Source organism: Paramisgurnus dabryanus, chromosome 9 (assembly GCF_030506205.2).
Source record: "Paramisgurnus dabryanus chromosome 9, PD_genome_1.1, whole genome shotgun sequence".
Taxonomy (NCBI): domain Eukaryota; kingdom Metazoa; phylum Chordata; class Actinopteri; order Cypriniformes; family Cobitidae; genus Paramisgurnus; species Paramisgurnus dabryanus.
In genome coordinates this window covers 41,070,330-41,092,882 of record NC_133345.1, presented here as the reverse complement: position 1 = coordinate 41,092,882, position 22,553 = coordinate 41,070,330, and the positions used below count along the sequence as shown (strand labels likewise).

General features: G+C 37.4%; 1 protein-coding gene across 2 annotated transcripts in view; it reads left to right on the top strand.

The window, feature by feature from the left end:
- Window positions 1-719: 719 nt before the first annotated feature.
- cntn5 (contactin 5) overlaps window positions 720-22,553 on the top strand; it is a 286,113-nt gene continuing 264,279 nt past the window's right edge. Inside the window, exon 1 of one of the 2 annotated variants that reach the window (XM_073815840.1) lies at window positions 720-980. The gene's annotated coding sequence lies outside the window, so the exon portion shown is untranslated. The remainder of the gene's footprint in view (window positions 981-22,553) is intronic. The other variant, XM_073815839.1, reaches the window with a different exon arrangement.

Sequence of the window (22,553 nt, the reverse complement as noted above, 5' to 3'; positions counted from 1 at the left end):
ACTTATATATCATTTGATTTTGTTGACACATTTACTGAATAGAATAAAATTAATTAAATTGTATTATAAAACAAACTCTTGACAGTAAAACTAAATAATGATGAAACATTTGATACAAATAGTCCAACAGGCGCCTATGACGTAAAAAAACATAATAATGATAAACAAACCATGAATCCAGTCTTTTGTTTGGTTCAATTGCCTTTATACCGATGTGCCTTGTCTAAACACAATTATCCACACAGTTAACAAATGTATTAAATGTTATAATTACAGTATATTTACATTGCCGTTATTAATAACACGTTTCTGACTATAAACAAACAAAACAAAAACTATTTATTTAAATCCACTCCACAGAGTAGGCTAATATTCAGAATTAACATTAAAGCAACATGTAGCCTAATATATCATATTTAACATTTATTAATCTGAGAAAAAAATACTTCTTACAATTATGTATAAAATGTATTTCCTATATATTTTTTTTTAAAAATGTCCAGTGAAATTTATTTTTTCTGTATGGGTATAAATGAATAAACAAGTATGTGAAACATGGTGCAGTTTTAAGTGGAGTCACGCACCGTTATGTACGTGATTCAGGACGAGGCTGCAGAGCGCGAGCTGCCTCAAACAGCGAGTCGATGCTCGAACACGCAAGTCTCTCTCTCTCTCTCTCTCTCTCTCTCTCTCTCTCTCTCTCTCTCTCTCTCTCTCTCTCCGTCAGTCGTAAGGGAGTGAGAGGCTGGACCACAGCCTGTGAGGTGCGGGAGATTGTGCACGCTTTTGAAGGATGCGCTTCTGTTGCGCGCGACGGCGCGTCCTGTAGAGATTCTGTATGGGGAGCGTCTGGGTTTCTCTATCTATGTTTGGCTTTGTGCACGCAGACCTGTCACTGTTGGACACTCCGTAAGCGCGCGGCATCACTTTACGGACGCGAGCAGAAGAAGCGGGCTGTTTATCTTCTCGCACCATCCATAGTAAGTCTCAGTTTGATGTCTGTGAAAGATGCTGCTGTTACGCGAGAGTTGCGTGTGTCCCATGCGTGCATGCAAGTTGATGTGATGATTATGTGGCAAAACACTGAAAGTACTGGTTTATAATGACACTGCATCCCCTTAATGGAGAAATGACAGTAGCCTATGGGTGTGCAGTTCAAGCCTGCTGAAGTGTCGATATGGGTTGCATACCTGTTTTCTTTTCATGCATTTAGATGTTCAGACAGATGTTTGTATGTTCACGCAGCCACAGTTTTGGGAAACCTCTAAATATTGGGAAATAAATTGATGTTAATAAGTGGTCGTGGTAGATACTATGTAATTTCAACAAGAAAATTTTTTTTAACGTCAGTTTGATGTCACTCTTTTTAAATGCAATAGCTACACTTTTTTTCTTAAAAATATTTAGTAATTATTAATGACTGAAAGAGTTATGGAAATGTATTGTTAATTTGTGAAGCATATCCCATAAAGTAAAAAAGAGATTAAAAATTTGCATTATTTACTAAGTTGTGGGACTTTCTTTCTTTCTTTCTTTCTGTTATGGCTTGCCTTGCTGTCAGGGGATTGACAGTTGTCAGATGACTGATGATATTGACCTTTTTATAAATAGTTTGACTCTTGGGGGGAGTAGATGAGATGTGATTGGTTTAAACAGTATCCCGATTTCACACTAACAATGCAACTGTCTGACAAGGCAATTCGTCTAGAAAGCAGAGTGAGTTTATTTGCAAACAAGGTAAAGTAAAATCACAGTCATTATGTTGGCTTGAGAAAGCCAACATACTGTTGTTGCACTTAAACTTATTAGTGGTGCTTGCATTTATGCAAGGCATCACTATTACTATCTTGCATACTTATTATTATAATTATTATTCTTATGTCTGCACGTTTTTTCGGCACCTAACTCGTCCCACACGGTTTGTCGTAGACCCATGAAAGAGGGCTCAAATCGACCGGCTTATTGAGGAGAGGTGTGCTATGACTTTTATAAGCGATCGGGTGCAGGATTTCCGAAAGGGGGGCGAAAAACCACCCAAAAAATCCCATTGACTTAACATTGCGCCCAACTTTGACGAGTCATAGCTCCCCTCGAGGATTTTGTAGAAACTTGTGGGTTACAACATTTGAAGAGGGTGGTAGGCTCTGTAAGAACATGGATCACAATGGGGTGTAAGTTGTACCCCTGGGGTGTAAGAGGTGCCCAAAAGTGCCCCAATGAAAAGTCAATGGGGGAAAATCCCATAGACTTACCATTGCAAAAATTTTGACGGGTCATAGGTCCGAGCCAGGATTTCATAGAAACATGTGGGTTACTAAATTTGAAGAGGGTGCTAGACTCTGTCAGGACGTCCCCCACAATGGGGTGTAAGGTTACCATAGCAACCATTTTGGGCACCCTAGCAACCTATACCATAGACTGCCATTATAAAATGCCCGGATGGATATCTTTGCACCACAGTGTCATAGAGACATGGGGGTGGGCTCATTTTACTCAGGCATCCAATCAGTCTCTCAGGATCCTTACAGACTTACTAAGCCACGCCCCTAGCAACCACTTTTGAGCACCCTAGCAACATAAAATACAAACAGTTATATCTCGGCATCAGAACATCGTAGAGACACGGGGGTTGGACCGTTTTACTTGTGACTAGGGGTGTAACAATTGGGCACATCATTGGCCACTCCCAAGCCACGCCCCTAGCAACCAAATTTGAGCACCCTAGCAACCGAATAAACAAAGCCTTATATCTCCGCATCAGAACATCGTAGAGACACGGGGGTTGGACCGTTTTACTTGTGACTCGGAGTGTAATCACTGGGCACATCATTGGCCACTCCCAAGCCACGCCCCTAGCAACCAAATACAGTACCCTAGCAAAAGAGTAAACAAAGCCTTATATCTCCACATCAGAACATCGTAGAGACATGGGGGTTGGACCGTTTGACTCATGACTCGGAGGGTAATCACTAGTGGATGCCATTTTTTCCCCTAGCAACCAAATACAGTACCCTAGCAACAGAGTAAACAAAGCCTTATATCTCCGCATCAGAACATCGTAGAGACATGGGGTTTGGACCGTTTGACTCGTGACTCGGAGGGTAATCACTAGTGGATGCCATTTTTTTCCCTAGCAACCAAATACAGTACCCTAGCAACAGAGTAAACAAAGCCTTATATCTCCGCATCAGAACATCGTAGAGACACGGGGGTTGGACCGTTTGACTCGTGACTCGGAGGGTAATCACTAGTGGATGCCATTTTTTTCCCTAGCAACCAAATACAGTACCCTAGCAACAGAGTAAACAAAGCCTTATATCTCCGCATCAGAACATCGTAGAGACACAGGGTTTGGACCGTTTGACTCGTGACTCGGAGGGTAATCACTAGTGGATGCCATTTTTTCCCCTAGCAACCAAATACAGTACCCTAGCAACAGAGTAAACAAAGCCTTATATCTCCGCATCAGAACATCGTAGAGACACGGAGGTTGGATCGTTTGACTCGTGACTCGGAGGGTAATCACTAGTGGATGCCATTTTTTTCCTTAGCAACCAAATACAGTACCCTAGCAACAGAGTAAACAAAGCCTTATATCTCCGCATCAGAACATCGTAGAGACACGGGGGTTGGACCGTTTGACTCATGACTCGGAGGGTAATCACTAGTGGATGCCATTTTTTCCCTAGCAACCAAATACAGTACCCTAGCAACAGAGTAAACAAACCCTTATATCTCCGCATCAGAACATCGTAGAGACACGGGGTTTGGACCGTTTGACTCGTGACTCGGAGTGTAATCACTAGTGGATGCCAATTTTCTCCCTAGCAACCAAATACATTACCCTAGCAACAGAGTAAACAAAGCCTTTTATCTCCACATCAGAACATTGTAGAGACACGGGGGTTGGACCATTTTACTTTTGGCTTGGAGTATAATCATAAATTGTCCCCCGAAACTTGCCACGGCAAGCACCACTCACATTTTCTTCAGGAAATGTACCTATCTAGTTATTATTATTATTCTTTTTCTTCTGAGACTAAAATTTCTAACTCTAACTCGTCCTAGAGCTTTCAAGCTACAGCCATCAAACTTTGGACAGACTTTCGGTCTGATCTGACGAGGTGTGCTATATCTTTTCTAACTGATGGGACCTTCCGAATTCCTAAACGGGGCGCTGAAACACCCCAAAATTTCCATTGACTTAACATTGAGACAAACTTTGACGGGTCATAGCTGCGAGTGAGAAACTTGTAGAAACTTGTGGCTTACCACATTTAAGGAGGCTGACAGGCTGTGTAAGAACATACCTCACAATGGGGTGTAAGCTGTACCCCTGGGGTGTAAGAGGCCCCCAAAATTTCCCATTGACTTATAATGGGGCAGGAAACATGCCCATAAAAGGGAATAAAAGCGTCCCAGATGGAATATCTTCACTTTAGAGTGTCTTAGAGACATGGGGGTGGGCTCATTTTACTCAAGCATCCAATCAGTCTCTTAGGATCACCCCAGAGCTATTAAGCCACGCCCCTAGCAACAATTTTGGGTACCCTAGCAACATCTCCCATAGACTACCATTATAAAAAGCCCAGATGGATATCTTTGCACCAGAGTGTCATAGAGACATAGGGGTGGGCTCATTTTACTCAGGCATCCAATCAGTCTCTTAGGATTCTTATTGAGGTATTAAGCCACGCCCCTAGCAACAGAAAATGAAGACCCTAGCAACATAATAAACAAAGCCTTATATCTCTGGATCTGAACATCGTAGAGACACAGGGGTTGGACCGTTTTACTTGTGGCTTGAAGTGTAATCATTATGGGATGCCAATTTTCTCCCTAGCAACCAAACTTAGTACCCTAGCAACGGAATAAACAAAGCCTTATATCTCCGCTTCAGAACATCATAGAGACACGGGGGTTGGACCGTTTTACTTGTGGCTTGAAGTGTGATCATTATGGGATGCCAATTTTCTCCCTAGCAACCAAACTTAGTACCCTAGCAACGGAATAAACAAAGCCTCATATCTCTGCATCAGAAAATTGTAGAGACACTGGGGTTGGACCGTTTTACTTGTGGCTTGAAGTGTGATCATTATGGGATGCCAATTTTCTCCCTAGCAACCAAACTTAGTACCCTAGTAACGGAATAAACAAAGCCTTATATCTCCGCATCAGAACATTGTAGAGACACGGGGGTTGGACCGTTTTACTTGTGGCTTGAAGGGTGATCATTATGGGATGCCAATTTTCTCCCTAGCAACCAAACTTAGTACCCTAGCAACGCAATACATGTTAGCTTCATGCTAGCTTCCTGCTAATCATGCTAGCTTCATGCTAGCTTCATGCTAATCATGCTAGCTTCATGCTAATCATGCTAACTTCATGCTAGCTTCATGCTAATCATGCTAACTTCATGCTAGCTTCATGCTAATCATGCTAACATCATGCTAGCTTCATGCTAATCATGCTAGCATCATGCTAATCATGCTAGCATCATGCTAGCTTCATGCTAACTTCATGCTAATCATGCTAGCTTCATGCTAGCTTCATGCTAATCATGCTAGCATCATGCTAGCTTCATGCTAATCATGCTAGCATCATGCTAGCTTCATGCTAATCATGCTAGCATCATGCTAGCTTCATGCTAATCATGCTAGCATCATGTTAACATCATGCTAGCTTCATGCTAATCATGCTAGCATCATGTTAGCTTCATGCTAATCATGTTAGCATCATGCTAGCTTCATGCTAATCATGCTAGCATCATGCTAGCTTCATGCTAGCTTCATGCTAATCATGCTAGCATCATGCTAGCTTCATGCTAATCATGCTAGCATCATGCTAGCTTCATGCTAATCATGCTAGCATCATGCTAGCTTCATGCTAATCATGCTAGCATCATGCTAACTTCATGCTAATCATGCTAGCATCATGCTAGCTTCATGCTAATCATGCTAGCATCATGCTAGCTTCATGCTAATCATGCTAACTTCATGCTAATCATGCTAGCATCATGCTAGCTTCATGCTAATCATGCTAGCATCATGCTAGCTTCATGCTAATCATGCTAGCATCATGCTAACTTCATGCTAATCATGCTAGCATCATGCTAGCTTCATGCTAATCATGCTAGCATCATGCTAGCTTCATGCTAATCATGCTAACTTCATGCTAATCATGCTAGCTTCATGCTAATCATGCTAACTTCATGCTAATCATGCTAGCATCATGCTACCTTCATGCTAATCATGCTACCTTCATGCTACCTTCATGCTAATCATGCTAGCATCATGCTAACTTCATGTTAATCATGCTAGCATCATGCTAGCTTCATGCTAATCATGCTAGCTTCATGCTAATCATGCTAACTTCATGCTAATCATGCTAGCATCATGCTAGCTTCATGCTAATCATGCTAGCATCATGCTAGCTTCATGCTAATCATGCTAGCATCATGCTAGCTTCATGCTAATCATGCTAACATCATGCTAGCTTCATGGTAAATCATGCTACCTTCATATTTAAACATACTAACAGCCAGATAGCCTACTAAACTAAACTTATGTCAAACCGTTTTAAACGTTCAGGCTACGCTTTCTCAAGCCAACATAAAGTTTGTCTTCAAACTTTACTATCTAGTTTGATTTATTACCTCTCAGGTAGAATAGTGGATATCACAGATCAGTGCAAAAAGCAACTGTGTAATTGTTTGTACCACCCCACACATTTTTCCTTCCTTGCTTTTGGACTTGCAATATCTTCTCTCGTTTTCAGAGTTATCCCTCTGACCAAAAATGTGTCACGGAAATGTCCCATGAGCGAGCTCTGGGACATTTTTAGCCTGAACTTTACTTAGATGTAAGCGTTTGTCTTTCCTATACAGTAGTTGCTTTCACAGCAAATACTGCTTTATTTAAAAAAAAAACTATCCCTGAAATGTTGACAATCTCTGCATTTTTTAGGATATGTTTCGTTTTTTTACTTTTTTTTCTTTGGTGCACACACTTGTTAACTGGCTGGTGTATAATGAGAGCTGTACACTGCACAAAAGACGATTTTATCTTTTATCTGTTTTTACAGTAGGTCTTAGTAGTACGCTGTAAGACTTAGACTAAGACAAATCGCTGTATCTAAGACAAATCGCTTTATTGTTATTACTCAGTTTTTGTAGCTGCCTTGGATAAAATGCCTAAATAATTATAAATATTATGCAAATATTATGCAATGTGACTGAACCAATCTAACTACACGAGGACGCATCAACAACCCCCAGTAGTTTTCATAGGTCAGATGAAGTGAAAATGGCAAATTAAAGCAACAGCTGCACCGTTTCACTTTTTTATAGTGTATGAAAACTAATTCTCTTGAGTTTCTGTTTAAAACTTTTATAGCAATCCATAACCTTGAGACAAATGTCCACTAATTACAATCCATAATCTTCAGACTAATGCAACATCCTGTCATTAGGGAATAGGTTTTCCATTAAGGATTGATTACGGGAGCGGTTTATGACCTTTTAATTAGCTCATTTTGTCTCTCTATACCATGAAACCGTTTAAAATCTGCATTTCCTATTCCGCAGAGAAGATTTATTGGGAAATGTTACTCTACATTGCTGACCTATAGTTAACATTGTGAACTGCAGGTGTCAGGCAAGGCTACTGTAAACTGAGCGAGTAAGCTGTTATGGTGAGACTTTACTTTTCCACAAAACAAACTTATTTCTTAAAGTGCATGTTTTTAATGACAAAAGTCTTTAAACAGTCCTCCTGAAAATATTAAGATCAGTAAAGATGTATTTCCCTTATGCATTGGTTTATCTTTTGTCTGGCGGTGAAATTAGCGCGTAACGCTTTAATGAGATTGTTTCAGCTTTACGAGTAAATATGAATTCAGAGCACCCCGCTGTTTTGTGGGTAGAAAGTTGATTAGATTCTCCTTTGCGTGAACAGTAGGAACGTAAAAGGCTTCCTGTTTTCGTCGGGTACTTTGATTATAATGCCCGCACAATTCACATCATGGCAGCCAAATACCAAAGTCACAGAAAGAAATCGTTTCTAAGTTTGCTGGATATAACTTTAGGGTCATTATGTTTATATTATCCAAATAAAGCAAGTCTTTGCATAGATATTAATAAAAAAAAATTTTTCACTCTTTGTATCTGTGTGCATGCAATACGCTGTAAAAAAATGTTGTAGTTATGCAGCAGTTTGCAAGTAACTTACTGTAGGTTTATATGTATCTAATTTATTGGCAACAGTTTGTTCAGAGAAAAATGAATATTAAACATAAACAAGTTGTTGTCTTTACAGAATAAAATGATAAAAACAGCCTTATGCATTAACCTTTTTCTTTTTTTCTGATTTTGCTTCCGAGAAACGCTTTGCATAATGCTGTACTTTTTATATTTTTTTCTGTAAAGATAAAGTCTTGTTAATGTTTAAGGTTCATTTATCTTTGAACAAACTGTTGCCAGTAAATAACATACATTTAAATCTACAGTAAGTTACTGGTGAACTGCTGCCAGTAAAACTGTAATTTTTACAGTGTAGCAATTTGAAATTGAAGATAGTTGGTGGCATCAGTTTTGTTTTTATTGATGTTTCTTCCACTATACATTTTCAAGCTGTTTTAAATTACACCTTTATAGAGTAGATGCTCGTCTTGATGTCTTAACATGGAGGCCAAACATACAGTACACCTACGGTATATACCAGAGTCAAATGCTTTCATTCTAGAGATGTTTACAGTGATATAAACAGACATACACAAATATGGGCGGATGTGCCATGGTTTTGTGAACGGTCCGGAGTGGCGTTCACCGCAGTCCCTGTGCATGACCCTTTTAAGTTGTTACCAAGCAACACCTCAGACTCTTCAACTGGGTCAGACCTTCATTCAGAAGAATTAACACCGAAGACAGACTTGCTCACATGACCCGTACATGTGGAGACTTTTAAGAGCCTTAAGAAAACTTTATGTGACTGTTTTAAGTTGTTTTCCCACCATTTCTTTTCAAGACTTTAGAATGAATGGAAGTCACTCTTTCTAGGAAACTTGCAGTAAAAGATGCAGAGGGTGTTGTAATGTTATTAGCCTGAAAATTATGAATCAAATAGAAATTGGGCTTTTTATTTGTTTAAATGCAATTTGTTACAATTTTAACTCAGATTTTTAGATATGTTTCAATTGCATCTCACAAAGAAACATAGTTTTGAGAGATTATGTATACAAAATAATGCACTGTAAGTCGCTTCGGATATTAAAAGCCTCTCCCAAATGCATACTTGTAAAATGTAAATGTAAAATATCTATTCAATGAGCAAAATGAATATTTATGGTAGTGTGAAATGCATGTTTTGAGCATTTTATTCACAGTATTTCCCATCACAATATTTTTGCCGCTAATGCATGTTACTAATGGACTCCAGTATTAGCGCCAATGTATGCATTTCAACATCACAACGTCCACAGTCACTGCAATTCAGTCACAAGTTTACAGCACATATGATTGCTTAAATTGCACTTAAAACCAGTTTGGTCTAGAAAACCATATGTAGCTATGCATTGGGTGACTGCAAATAGAAACCTGAACTGTTTAACAACTGTAAATAGATTTGGTTCCTTTAAAATCATTAGCATGCACATGAGTCATTTTGGCACATATAAGGGATATATCTCTCTACACCCTCTCCTTTTCTCTGACACACATGCACAGTCTCGATACACAGTGGACACATACGGCTGTAATTGACTGAGCTAAAGCAATATATGCTTTTTTGCGCTATTAAACGTGAGGTCGGATGTGTCCATCTACTGGGGGGTTCAAAGCCACTGAGGGAACAGCATGCACTTTGATGTAAATTACTGTAAAATGTGTGTAATATTATCCTGCATCTCCGTGATGGTTTTTAGAGAAACGAGACACTAAGATTAGTTCGAGAAAATGTGTCCTTCCTGACCGACCTCTATTTTACTGGCTTTTATCACAATTCCTAATTCATTTAGGTTGAGTGGTAGGCTATGCTTTGCGTATTACATATAAATATATATATATTGAAAGTGTCCATTAAAGAAGTTTAATACCGTAATAATAGTCTCAGTGTTTAAGCATTCAAACACACACAGATGTCGATTTAGATTTCATTTAGATTTTAATTAAAGTCGCCATGAAACGGAAGTAGCGATTGCCTTATTTTCCCCGTGGTGACGTATATACGAATGAAACGGCTTTTGAGATTAAATAAGTCAGGGCTGGATTTCAATTTGTCCACCGAGATCTGATTAGATCTTTTGAAGTTGGGTCGTGTTGCTAATTGCTAATCGCTGCGATCTTCTCCTGGACCCCGCCCACCTGCCATACTTATGACCGGAAGTGAAGAGAGATCGTTTTGAGGAGGGGATGAGATTTGCATTTTTTATTAAAGATTATGAGCACACACAATTTTTTTTTTAAATAATGAAGCTCACAGATAAGTCATTTGTTAATAATACCACAATATCAAAAATATATATATAGTTTTTCATTTCAATTTCATTGTGACTTTAAGACTTTAATTTTCATCACAGTTTGACATGGTATTTCTCCTTTGAGCATCTTACTGGTTACAAATTAATAGTTTGAAGATTGCTGCATTTCGAAAACATTTGTTTTTTATAACGTAATAGGGCATGAATATTGTGAAGTAAAGTGTGTGAATTGTAGGGGTGTAAGAAAATACTGATACATGCGAGTAACGTGATATTTTGTTTGGCAATACTGTATCGATTCTCAAAAATGCAAAATTTATATATTTAAAATAAAAATCATACAAGATTAATGGCAGTTGTTTGGTTTGGAGTTTTCATCCCGACCACTAGATCTCATTCTTCTTGTCTCTGAACTTAAACGGTGATGGAACGTACTTGCATAGGGGATTTTTTTGCTAAGGTTTGCATATGGTGGTGTTTTCCAAATGATAGCTTTCCTAAAATGATATTCTATTATATTCCCCAAACAGGAAATAGCCCAATATATTGTCATGATTCACAGTACGGCAATGTATCGCCACTCACCGCACAGCAAACCATATACAGTGACATGTATCGTATAGCAAGATTTTTGTATACCAGTATAACAGATTTTTTGATACCAGTAGCCGATTATTCGGAGTGAAATCTGCCGATACCGATAGTTTGGTGGTTATATTAACTTTCTGAAGATTATTACTATTACTATTCATTTATATAATGACAATTAAACTAGTGATGTTTCTTCACTTTAACATTAAACTAGTGATGTTTCTTCACTTTTCTACACACATTGCTTAAATTTATTGCATTTTCCCATTCTCTTTTGATTGACAGTATTTATTGGCCATGACTATGAAAAATGTTTGAAAATTGGTTTTATCAACCAATACCGTTTATTGGCAGATATATGTGTGTATCTCTAGTTTTAGGTCCTTATCTTAATCTAAGCATTTCAATATAACACGAAACTTGGCATGCATTTGTTATTTAATTCAGTGAATTTTTAAAAATGACTTTCCAATTTCCAAACTTTTTTCAAACAGATTATTGTGACATATACCATGAATAAAATTTGTCATACCATGATATAAGATTTGGTCATGTCACCCACCCACGCATGAAGGTTATTGACACGAACCGGCGGTCCATAGACATTAGCACTAATTAAATGTGACAGATGTACTGTGGGCCTTGAGGAGACTGTGTCAACATTCAGAGAGAAAACCAGCCGAGTTTCTTAACATAGGATAACAGGAGCTGCAGGGCTTTTCTCAGAATGAGATCTGCGACTAATAAAATGAAAATGGACAAGAATGTCTTCAGGATTTCTCACAGCGGGAACCTGAAGTAAATATCTTAAAATTAATCTTTCCGGCACTGGCGTCTGTTTTCTTGTTTACAGTCCCCACCTCAGATGAACGCACAGTGACTCTGAAATTTTTGAAAATATTGTAATGTAGTAGTCATCTACTGTAGGTCATATCTTTTGCTCTTAATATTGTCTTCACTTAGCTCTGACTTTGTGCCGGTGGGGAATATATTTAAAAATGCACAATGTGGGAAACTGCGAGCTGACTATGAGTGTCTGAGTTACAGTCTGAGTAGATTTAATCTGTAGACATCATTGGGTTGGTGTCTGTTGAGATCTGAGTTTCCTTCTACACAATACATGCAGTCGAACACTTATGTTATTGTTTTACATATTGAAATGCAGACAGATCTATAGACAGATCTATCCTCAGAAATCCAAAACTGAAGGTTTGTGGCTTTTGGTATATGCTGGAGATAGATCTACATCTATGAGGAGATTTAAGGAAATATATATGCTAGTGTAGGAGACTTACATTACTGTAATAGTTTGTGTCTGAGAGTGTTTTTTGTGCTATAGATTTCCATATTTATCTACAATATGTTACAGCAAATTCTACTGTATAAGTGTAAAAAAGTGATGTTGTTAAAACCTAACCTGTTACCAGGGTGGGTTTACTCAATAACTTCATTCCCACAGCACTTTGGTCCCCAAAAAATTTCTGTAAAATTGGCAGAGAGCATTTGGTGTGAACACAAACATCTTCTGGTATCGCTTCCGTAAAGGATGACGTAGTTACATTGCCATAACATTTACGGAAAGCATTCTGTGTGAACAAATGGCGAAAACATTGCCGTAAGGGGCATGTCGTAGTGCAGACAGGTGTGTCACCGCAATAAGAAGGTATCGTTCAGCTCTTTGACACAGAGGGAATTGAATGAAGATTTACATTTACGACAAGAAATGTCTGCAGACTGGACTGAAACAGATCCAGGAGCTCCTTATCCGCGCTGAAGCTGAGATTATTCACCAGCAAGACAGAACACTGCATCACACGCTCCTTATGATCTTATCATAAACAAAGATGCACGTGCGTGGGTTTGTGACAGAGAAATCATGGACTTTTAAATACATCACGTGTCTTCACCGGATCTTTACGGCATTGTGTGTGAATGTACTAAAATCAAACAATTTCGGACAAATTCTGGATGCATTTTCCGTTTGTTTTCATGCCTAAGAGGAAATTGCATTGATCAAATCATTTAATGATTTATTTTTCGTGGTGTGTGGTTAGTGTTTTTTAGAACAAATATGAAAATAATTTTATATAGGCCTATAACTTATCGTTATATATATTAAAATATATATTTTTCACTGAAGTGCAGTAAAAGGTGTTAAAGGTTAATAAACCTCATTCTGTTTCTAATCTGCTTCATCTATGGATTTTCATGGGAAACCGCAAAACAAGTCAGTCTATCTCCGGCTCACAGACACATTTGAGCAGTACATGCCATGAGGGATGCTAAACCTGCCTGCTGGTTCACTTCACTTTCTGACCTAATAATATTTTACATCTGCACATCAGAACAGAGTGGGGGCTCGTGGCTGTACACTGTAAAAAGAATACTGTGAAAAATACAGTAACTTGCTGGCAGCAATTAGCTAGTAAGTTGCTGTATTTCATTTCACAGTATTCTTACTGTAAATGTAACTGCAGTAAAATTAAAATTACTGTGAACTCTTTTACAGTAATAATGACAGTACTGTATTTCATAACTACTACTGTAATAGGGATTACTGCATTTATTTTGTGTACTGTAAAATGAAGACACTGTTTGTCACAAAAATGCCATTTATTATCTCACTTTAAATTACAAAAATTCATAAATTAAAAATAGCATAGCATACATTTTTTTCAACATGTTACATTTTTTCTGTGAACATCTCAAAACTTTTCTGAACACATACATTTTTTTATATGTTAACATTTTTCTGTGAATATTTCATTTAATTTCAACACTTCATACAAAAACACTTTTCTGAACACACAAAACAATCAATATTTATTCAAATGTTTCTGGTAAATTACAAATGCATAAAAATTAAATGATTTACATTTACAGCAGGATTTCAGACCTGAATATTGTTTTTCTCCAAGACGTTTTTTTCAGAACTATTATTCTTTTAAAACTGGACCTGAACTAGTTGACTTCCTGGGCTGGACTCTACCCTGTAGTGAAAGAAATTGACTATTAATGTAAAAGTTTATAAGCAAGACAGATGGGTTGATGACATATACATAAAAGTTTACTTCACAGTGTTTTAAAGGTGCGGTGTGTAATTTCAAGAAGGATCTCTTGACAGAAATTAAAAATAATATACAAAACTTAATTATCAGGGGTGTATAAAGACCTTTCATAATGAACCGTTATGTGTTTAATGCCTTAGAATGAGACGTTTTAACTACATACACAGAGGGTCCCCTTACATGGAAGCAGCCATGTTTCTACAGAAGCCCTTAACGGACAAACTTTTTTACTAAGTTGTCTCCAACTATGACATGTTTGTCCGGTGGCAGCTACCGTAGCTTCTCTATGTGTTTCAAAAGCAAGAGGTGAGCAGTGGACTGAGCAGTTGGTTGCAATTCACAACTTCACCACTAGAAGCCCCTAAAATTTACACACTGCACCTTTAAATAAACAATTTTTATTTTTTTATATGCTCTGTTTGTGGTTTGTGGAGTAAAATCTAATATTTATTATTTAATAACTGTCTACATTAAAGGCGGAGTGCACAATGTTTGAAAAACGCTTTGGAAAAGGAGACGGGCCGACTACCAAAACACACTTAAAGCCAATCAGCAGTAAGGGGCGTGTCTACTAACCGACATCCTTGCTGGGTTGCGTATGTGTGAGGCGGGTCTTTTAAAAGAAGGTCCAGATTCTATTGGGGTAGGGGTGTGTTTGTTTAGGTGATTTCAAATATCAACATTGGCTTTCAAACATTGTGCACTCCGCCTTTAATACTATTATAAAATTATACATGAATATCCCACATTTCTGCCACAATACCATGTTTACAGTTAGTGATACAACAGTGAAATTGATGGTAAATATTTGATTTGTGAATGGAAAAGTATTGTTTCACTCGACGCGCCAAACACATATTTTGAAATGACGAACCACACACATGACGGGCTACATACATGTTGTGACAAACTTCGCATCGTGCGCCCTCGAAAAAAGAAGTCACCGGCCGCCACTGCATTAGACTAGCTGTGCTGGTTTTCTACAGTTTGCATGGTGAGTTAAATTAAACGTTTGATGTTTAAAGGTGACATAGAATGATTGAACGGGGTATTTATCCTTGTTCTGTGATGTGACACGTAGACAAACATTTTTTTGTTTGGGTCTGTAATGCCTTAGAAGCTTCCTAAAAACCTCTCTCAGATAGCTCTATTAGGATGGGGGATTTTAAACAAGTGGTTTTGCACCTATTTGGCTCCCCCTACTGGCTTAACTTGCAATCTCATTACTGATTGGCTGACTTTGCTGCCACTCAAAAAATTTAGCCAATTATTTTAAAGTGGAGGGGCAGTCAGATGCCTGTAATGTCATAAGCATCAGTTTTTCGGATTGGGCCGTTTTCTGGCAGACATTTCTAAAAGAGGAATTTCTATGAGACTGAGATGTTGAGCATGTCTAGAACTTTTTGTATGTTCGTGAATGCAGGTAGACTACCATTTTTCAACAAAGATAAGGTAAAAATTGTTTTTCATTCTCTGTCCCCTTTAACAATAGCACAACAGTTGATATAAACAAAAATAAACACTTTAAGAAGTATTTTACAAATCGGGTAGTTGGTTAAAGAATGAGTACTCAAATATTTGTTCCCATTCCTAGTCAAAACTATATAAAAAACAAATAAGTGCTTACCTCTGGATAAATTCCAATGTAGTGGCTGCATCATACATGGCTAGAGCAGAAGTGAAATCACAACGGTCACTCAATTGGAGGAGAACTCTGCCCTCGATGGAAAGCATCCATTTTTTGCCCCCAGAATGGACTCTCCTAAAAAATATTAAATAAAAGTTGACATTGCACAGTATTCAATCTGATATGGTTTACTATTTTACATAAGCAAAATTTATTGAAAACACTAGCCCTACATAACTACCTCTTTTTTTCCTATTAGATCAATAACCACTAGAGATTTTTGGAATGTATGTGCAAGATGACATAAAACTTTGTTCACACCACACAGTGACTCGATACAAATATGCTTTATAGATGAAGTAACCCTTAAAATTGGCATCTATTGTGTATGTCGAGTGCTGGGATCTTACCGAGCATGATGAGCCTTGGAGTGCTTGGCAGGGAAATCTGGGCCTCAGCATCTGTTTAGGTGGAAGTTTTCTGTAACACAAAATAAACAAACAAATAAAATCTATTAGAAATCACAAGTACAATATTCATAAGAGAAAAAGTGTGTCAATACTGTAAAAAAAAAACTTGCATCAACCAAGAGAAAAACAGCTTCTTCCTGTTGCATGGTTTCTGTGCACTTTAACATGTTTGATATATTAATATATATATATATAAATCATAGAATAAACAACATTGCTTGCATTTGAAAATCATCATGCATGCCAGTTCATGTAACTTATGTACCTGGAACGATGGTCGATGGCTCTTGTCTGCAGTCTGAAAGGAAAAAAAAGATGTGAATAAAATAACGAGTAAGATCTCGAAATATCTTAATACAATGCGAGAATATTATAATACTATAATATATATACACAATTTCAAACTATTTTGAATTCAGCAATGCTAACGTTAGGTACTCTTTAATCAAATAAAAAGACGTTATAAATGTAATGTCGCCAGATAAGACAAATATTTATACAATATGCTCCCAAAAGTCGGGTATAACACTTCAAATTAGGCTATTAACAATCTAACGTTATAGTTTCTGCAGTTTGACCTCCAATGAAGTTCAGAAAAATCGTGAAATTATGAATAATGTGTGTTATTGTGTTTTCTTTCGAATCGGCCCGCTTAACTTTATGCGTTTCCTCAGGCAGCAACGTAAGCGAGCAAGAGAAAAAAACGAGAGATTTAAACGAATATCGCGCCAATAAATACAAAAATACACACTTTTAAATTAATTTTGGTTCACAATGCTAACGCTATAATTAAATTAAAGACGTTATAAATGTAATGTTGCCGGATAAGTCTTACCTCATATCTCCTCAGCTGCGTTTTCTTTCAGCTCGAGAGACTGGTTTCAGCCTGCGGAGGTCGTCGCACTTGCATATGCAGGGTCCATACGTCATCAACCCTGGGTTATTTAAGTTAACTGACCATTAGATTCGCAAGTCATAAGCATATTAAACAATTTACTATTAACTTAGAATAACAGTCAACTTTATAATTGTTAATATTCTGAAACAAGACGTATGTAGCCGAGAAATGCGACCTCCGGAGGCTGCAGCCTTCCCATTGAGACACGGCCAATTACTTTTATTATTAAATTATTATCCTTAACTTAACTATGACGTTATAAAATGTTGCCAAACTAGAAAATATATCGAAATCATTCAGAAATATATATTTGTGGTAATAAAATTGCAAAATGCACACACAAGACGGGTTTACTAGGAAGTGTGCCGCTCATTACTCCTCTCTCTCAGTGCACTCTTAAAGTTGAACAAACAGGTGACTTTACAAGAGTAAACTTTGGAATTAAATTAGCAAATTTACCTTTCTGAAGTAAAAATTCAGATGAAAGTGTGGAATCTCGTAGCTTTCCTTGGCTGAAGAAAAAAATCCTCTAGAAATTGCTGTATTGTGATTCACAGAAAAAATATTTTTACTGTAGAATTTACCCACCGTTGAAAAAAGACCATGATGCTTTGCAGATCTACAGCAACTTGCTGTATACAAGTTCTACAGTAAGCATTTGCTCATTTTACAGTAATAATGCTGTGAAAACTACAGAAATTTGTTACAGTGTAACACATGTTGACTTTGCTTGTATTTGCTGTAAAATCCCACAGGGGCTGCTGTTTTGGGCTTGTTGCCTCATGCCTTTTTTACATAGAGATTTGAACATCAGGACACATCTACAGAAAATGACTCATTTTTGATTATTCGTATTTACTGTATAGTCTAATGACATCAATATTTCTAACGTTAATCTATTAATAAAATGCTAGCCATAAATGCCGATCACAACCCATTTTACGTATCAGACATATTTCTGAGTGAGACAGGACATGCAATGAGATTTTCAAGCATGATTGAATTGTGAAAATTGAGTTGTGTACCAGAATAGAGAGGAGCGGTTGAAGGAAAGAAAAAAAGCAAGAGATTTGTAAAGTAATATAAACAGTGGGTCAAGATTCAAGACTTGGCATTTAGCCCTGGCATTTAGTGGATGCCATAAGTATACCATTACACAGGCAAAAAGCATCTTTGGTTAAAGTCATTTATAAAGTAGCTGGGCATTTTGACAAAACTGTTTTTTGGCACATACTCAGAATTTCAATTTAGATTAATTTGTATAGCACTTTTTTTCAAATTTGCATTGAAGCAAAGCGGTTTGACAAGAAATAGATAGTAGTACAGGCTAATAAGCAGTATGGTTTTATTACAAAATGCGTATAAAAAGTACATTAGCAGTATTAACTGCAAATATATATTTGTGTGTGTGTGCATATAAATTATATATATTACAGAAGATGTGCAGTGATTAGTGACATAATATTTTTAGCACAGGTACTTTGCAAACAAGTTTAACTGTTGTTGAGATGAACACTACTTCTCTTTAGCTGTATTAAAGATTTTTGCATAAAAAAGCGTTTTAAATTGGAAATCAGTTTGATAAAAAATTGGGATGATCTTCTAAATAACATTCACTGTTCCACATGAATCATGCAGAATTAGACTAGGAACATGCATTAATAAAGTGAATATGGTTGTTTTTAATGTCATTCTGTCTTTGGAAACGATTTAACCTACTATATACGTAATTTAAAAGTTATAATAACATTTCCACCCTTCACTTCAATGCAAAAAATTACAACCTTCAACTCTGTGTGCTAGTCTTCAACAGATATGTCTCAGCCATCAGATGATTGATTCGCCTAATTTTCTCTTTTTTTGTAGCTCCACTCAGAATACCGTGTTCCCATTATGCGTATCTTTCAAAACTAGCCCTAGGCAGCCGATTGTGCGGGGTTACAACGCCAGGATGAACACGTACAAAAGATACTTCAGATTTAATCGTCCCTCTCTTAGAGTGGAGCAATGCCATAAAGGACGGCAATGTACTTTAGATGGTCCCCAAACAAGATATTCGATCAGACATAAGGAAGTGACCGATAAAAGCTCTTTGATGAATTTAAATCCAGACTCATTTGCTTTTCACGGGATTGGGTCAGTTTTGTGCATGCGTGCCCCCTGATCGTCCTCCTGTGATGGCAATATGAATACTCTCAGTATGATTTCAAATTATTTCCTGCATGGCAGCACTTTAAAGCAACTCCCGAGTAATAACGCAGAGGTTTAGCTATTTAACTCTTAGCCCAAGTAATATCGTCTTGCATAAAATATTAAAAGCACATTTGGAAATCTGTATAGTGGATGTTTCATCCAAGGTGGAGGCTATGAGTGTGGCACTGATCCAGCTAGATGTCAAGATATACTAATATTCAAGGAAAAGCCAAAAAAGAAAGGCATTTTGGCACACACCAAAGAATTAGATCTTAAATAGATGCATTGCATGACATTTCTGAGGTATATGTCAGGAAAAATGGTCCCGAACAGGCACTAGGGCACCTTTAAAAAGGTCTTATCTGTACCTAAATCGGTACTAATATGTACATTTGAGTAGTAATATGCACACTTTGGTAGCAAAATGTACCTATGAGGTACTCATATGAACTCTTTAAGTACAAAGGTAACCATTTTTGACCATTATTGAGAAATGCAATAATGTCACCAAATAGACATGTATGAATAATGACTTCTTCTTCCATTGTTTGGACAAACATGATCCCAAACATTATTGGTTGACTCAAATCAGGACGTTGTGCGTGAAATTTAGGAATCCACCTTACTACTGTTTTAAAGAAAATCTGTCCAACAGATGCAGACCTAATTGAGGCCTTTGTTTACTGGGACCTTAAAATCTAATCAGCTTTAATTATTCCTAACTGGTCATACTGGGAAATGTCAGCATGGGTTATGTTTCAGCACACATGTAGTCGTCTGTTCAACGGTAAACAGTCGAGCTTCACCCAACAGGCCTTGTTTTAAAAGGAAACCCTAAAGGATTTGCCTGAACACCTGAAGAGGGAGCAAATTTTAGATTCCAGATAAATCAGAGATTAGGTGTAGATTTAAGAGAGTTAGCTGAGGGGAAGAGTCTGCAGGCTGTAGAGATAAGGGCGCTTAGAGACACTTTCAATAAGAGACTAAAGAGATTGGTATCACAGGAGAAAATGAAACACTTTTGGATACCAGACCTTAGCAGTAGGCCTTCAGTTCTCCATCAGCAATAGAGTCGTCAGCATTGATGTCATGTTTCACTATATTTGATGTTTTTCTTTGTCTTTGGAATATTTAAAGCTGTTTGTGCATATACTTGCAAAGAGTAAAGTCTGAAACCCACAAGATATTACATGCATGCTTCATTCAAATGCCACAGTTTGAAAAATTTGCATAACACCACCCAAATGTATATGCATAGAAAGCGTAACTTTTGTTCTTGCTGTAGTATTGTTGCCGCTGTGGAGATGCCGTGCTTTGGGAGCTGATATTCCAAATATGGTTATTAGGGTCGTAAAATTCCCGACACTCTTGAGGTATAGAGACATTGTGCAGTCATGCTAATTTGAAAACCACGCCCACCGGGGTGGGTAAAACAATCCAACCATCTCCATTGACTTTGTATTGCGAGAGGCCACCTGCTTGTCATTTCTGGCTTACAACAAAAAACAGAATAATGCCTAAAAGCTGCCGTGTGACAATGTATACAGCTAACAAGCCAAAAAACTCAAAAACAATTTTTTATAAGCCGTCGAGCCGTAAAACCCAGCCTTTTAAGGGATAGTTCGGCCAAAAATTATATTAAACCCATGATGTACTCACCCCCAAGCAAGGGCGTAGGTTTGATTCTGGCATTGGTGGGGACATAAATAAAATGGTTGCATTGCAAAAACTGTTTATCACCGTTTACTTGACACAAACAACAGACAACTCAGTATGCACTTTACTCAGTAACATCTGACTCGCCACCCCCGGTCATCCCAAATTTATAATAAATTCGTTATGTCCTAGAGCCTAATAAACAGTAACTGTTTAAGTCTTTGTCAAAAAAAAAGAAAATCACATTGTAAGATATAACCATATTTACTTTATAACAATGAAGAATATGCAATTAATATTTAATTCTTAATTTAAATTTGCCAAAAAAATCCCAGTGTTGAAGATGGTATGTATATCATGCTGTTTCCTGAACAACGTTTATTAACGTTTCTGTAGTTCACATTAAATCTTCTTTTCATTAACAGACAGTTAATCAGTGTGAAAAAAATAATTTTAAGTTTAAAATGCAACCTTACATTATGTCTACATCTGTGCAAGTAATGACCACAGTGCAGTAATGTAAAGTATTCAGCAATCATGACATGAATTCATGTTTTTACCATGTTGGGGTTATTTTCTTTCATGGATTAGGGACCCCCTAAATAACCTTGCTACCCCATTTATAAAAGGTTGACAAAAGTTTGCAACTCCTCAGGTTAACATGGGATTGTCGTGTATTGGTGAAAATACTTTCCTTGAATCATTATGTGACACAACTTGTTCCGTATTTTGTGAATGAAACAGTTACAGTGGGTATAATAATACTTTCTTCCTCACTTACCTGTAGCCCGAATAATCACGCGCGTCTTGTTGATTGAACTTTGGCGCGTTGTACAAAGTGAAACCATCCTATCACACGTAGCGAGTAAAGACAAGCCCATAAAGTGATGTGATTTAGAGAGGCGGGACTCAAGAAATGCTAATCCAATCATATTAGCAATAAGATTAGAGAGGCGGGACTAAAGAAATGCAAAGCCAATCATATTAGCGATGTGAGTTACGGAGGCGGGCATTGCAGAGAACGAAAGCTGTTAACCGTTTGTGTACCACATAGAGCGTCATTTTTACAGAACGGGATTGCAAATGATTTCTAATCTAATTTAAATGATTTCTGACAAAAATATAATAAGTAAAAAATAGAAAACACAAGAATAAGAAGGACATTAGTGGTTATATATAAATACAGATTAATTGTTTGGTCGAAATTATTGCTAGGGACAATTCAGTCTTCCCTGAATATTGCTAGGGACATGTCCCTAGCGTCCCACCCTAAATCTACGCCCATGCCCCCAAGCTGTCCGGGTTGCATATGTCCATCGTTTTTCAGACAAACACATTTTCGGATATTTTAGAAAATGTTTTAGATCTTTCAGTTGATTAAATGTGAAGTTACGGGGTCCACGACCTTCAAGTCCAAAAAAGTGCGTCCATCCTTCACAAAATAAATCCAAACAGCTCCAGGAGGATAAACAAAGGTCTTCTGAGGGTAATCCGTGCGGTGTTGTTGTAGAAATATTTAATATTCCATATTTAAAACTTTATAAACTAAAATAACTACCTTCCGGTAGCGCCGCCAT